At 44.3% G+C, this 3050-nt stretch overlaps 1 pseudogene; it reads right to left on the reverse strand.

The window, feature by feature from the left end:
- Window positions 1–968: 968 nt before the first annotated feature.
- On the reverse strand, window positions 969–2054 carry LOC129059138 (elongation factor 1-gamma-like; annotated as a pseudogene).
- Window positions 2055–3050: the final 996 nt, after the last annotated feature.

The raw sequence follows: 3050 nt of genomic DNA on the forward strand, positions 1-3050 counted from the left end.
AGAGAGAGTGACTCATTCTCTCCAAAGAAGCCAAGAGAAGCTTTAGAGAGAAGAATGTATTTAAGTTGGGTGACGCAGAATGAACAGAGCTTGGCAGCAGACAAAAGCAGTAGGGTTTATCAGGCCAAGGAAGCACCATGTTGCAAAGGTTTAGTAGGATGCAAGTCTAAGGCATGTTTAGGAAATGGCAAGGGGGTCTTGAGCACCTGTTATGTTCCAGGGTCTGTGCTAGGCACTTTTTATAAGTTCTTTCACTTTCCATAAGAACTTAAGAGGTGAGAATTATGGTCTAAATTTTTTATGAGAAGGTGATCTGAAAGATTGAGAGACTTGCTCAAGATCATGGAAAGCAGTGGGTCTAAATTTGAATCCAAATCTATGTGACTCTAAGGTTTGTGTTCTTTGAGGAAAGGATGGGGCCTGACAATGACCTTGTAAAGTTTTTAGTGTAGCTAAAAGTACAATACTTTTATTTATTCCTTTATTTTTTAGAGTGAGGGTCTTACTCTATTGCCCAGGCTGGCGTGCAGTGGTGCAGTCATAGCTCACTGCAGCCTCAAACTCCTGGGCTCAAGCGAGCCTCCTATCTCATCCTCCCGAGTAGCTACTATAGGCATGCATCACCATGCCCAGCTAATTTTTTATATTTTTTTGTAGAGACAGAATCTTGCTTTGCTGCCCAGGCTTGTGTTGAACTCCTGGCCTCAAGCAATCCTTCCTCCTTGGCCTTCCAAAGTGCTGGGATTACAGGTGTGAGCCACCACTCCCGGCCCAATATTTTTATTTTAAATTTTAATAATGTTGGATGGCAATCTTGTTAAGTAGGCACTTCGTATTTCTCAGTCTTCATAAATGGAAGAAACTGACCTTAAATTAAACTTTTTTTTTTTTTCAATATTCAGTTTCTTTTAATGATCCCCATCTCCTTAAAGAACAGGTATAGGAAGCAAGGCAATGGCAAGAGCTGTTTACTTGAAGATCTTGCCCTGATGGAAGTTTGCCCACATGCTGGAAGGCCCCCTTTCCAGGAACAGTACTCACAAACCAGTGTCTGGGTCTCCTTGCTGCCAGGATCCAGTTTCTGCCACGTGTATGACTCGAAGACCACCTGCCAATCTGGACTCAGTGTCAAGGCAAGCTTCTGGCCTGTGAAGACCCCGGCTCCAGAAATGGAGCTGATATTGTTGCTTCCAAAGAGGATGGCACTGGCAAAGGCATTCTTTCTCAGTTTGTTCAACTGCTGGAACATTCCAGCGATGAGATTGCAACTCCAGAAGGTCTGGGTGAGCTTCTCAAGAAAGCAATACTCAGACCAACCATCCTTATCAGAGTACTCCCGAAAATGTGGCAGCACCACATTGTGTCCTTATTGGAGTACTTGTGCTTAAATTCATCCATCACAAAGGTACTCGGGCAAGTGAGCAAAGGGATCTTGGCTTTGGGCTCAGCAGCCAGTGCCTGATCACATTCATCCATCTCCTCAGGAGCAGGGTCAGCTGCCTTTTTCTCCTTTCTGTTCAGCCTAGGGCTTCTGCTTCTCTTCCCGTGAACTTTTCTCCTGTGGGGTGTCCTTTTTAGGCCTGCTCTCTGCAAATATTTTAGCATCAAATAGGGCCATTTCCTCGTATCATTTTACTTCCCCTAAGACAGCCTGGAACTGGGGCTGGTTAATGCAGGTGAGAAAGTTATTAACATGACCACTATTTGTGATTCTGTGATGTTCTGTGTTAATATCCTGAGGGTTTGTTAGGGGATTTCCCTTTTATACGTGTGGTTCCCAAATTGTCTTTTGAGGAGCACTGGGGTGCCCTAGCTAACTGAGGGCTCTAGAAGATATTTTGACATTTTAGGAGAAATACAAGCTGGGCGCAGTGGCTCATGCCTGTAATCCCAGCACTTTGGGAGACCGAGGCGGGTGGATCACTTGAGGCTAGGAGTTCGAGACCAGACTAGACAACAAGGCAAAATCCCATCTCTACAAAAACTACAAAAATCAGTTGGGCATGTTGGTGCACACCTGTAACTCTAGCTACTTGGGAGGCTAAGGCATGAGAATGGTTTGAACCCAAAAGGCGGAGGTTGTAGTGAGCTGTGATCGCACCACTGCACTCCAGCCTGGGTGAGACAGCGAGACTCCATCTTAAAGAGAGAGGGAGAAGGGAGAGGGGAGAGGGGAGAGGGGATAGGGAGATTCAATATATGTCTGATACCACACAAGCTTGAGTTCAAGGTTTAAACATGCCTCTGGATGATGTCATGTCTTTTTGAAGCTGAGTTTTCAGAGGTTGCTGTAACAAAAAGCAAGTACCAAGTGAAAATCACTGTGGAACAAGAAATGACTGTAGCAGCATACGATGAGATCCCAAAGTTTGAGAAGGGAATTGCTAAACAGGCACATACATCCCTTACTACATAATTATGAATATTTAAGAATAAAAACTGGCTGGACACAGTGGCTCATGCCTGTAATCCCAGCAATTTTGTTTTCAGTGGAAGGTGCCCAGGTTCTTGGCTTCTTGAAAAAATTGGACAAAACACACAAACAAAGCAAGGAAAGAATGAAGCAAGAAAAGCAGAGACTTACTGAAAACGAAGTACACTCCATACTGTGGGAGCAGGCCAAGCACATGGGTTCAGGAAACTGGTTACAGACTTTTCTGGGATTTAAATACCCTCTAGAGTGTTCCCATTGGTTACTTGAGGTACACCCTATGTAAATGAAGTAGTGGCCAGTGATTAATCTGATTGGTTGCAGAAGGCAACCAATCAGAGGCTGAAGTGATGTTACAAAGTTAAACCAATCTGATTGGTTGCTTTCTGCAACCAATCAGAGACGGAAGTGAAGTTACAAAGTTAAACCCATGCAAACATCTGATTGGTTGCAGAAGGTGACCAATCAGAGGCTGAAGTGAAGTTACAAACTTACACTCCTGTACAAAGGAAAACTTGGCCTGAGACCAGCCTGATTGGTTGCGGAAGAGGACAAATCACAGGTACTTTCAGTTTTTCATCTGCCACGCAGAAAAGTGGGGGATGCAAAAAGAGTAGCC

Source organism: Pongo abelii, chromosome 1 (genome assembly GCF_028885655.2).
Source record: "Pongo abelii isolate AG06213 chromosome 1, NHGRI_mPonAbe1-v2.0_pri, whole genome shotgun sequence".
In the NCBI taxonomy this organism is placed as follows: domain Eukaryota; kingdom Metazoa; phylum Chordata; class Mammalia; order Primates; family Hominidae; genus Pongo; species Pongo abelii.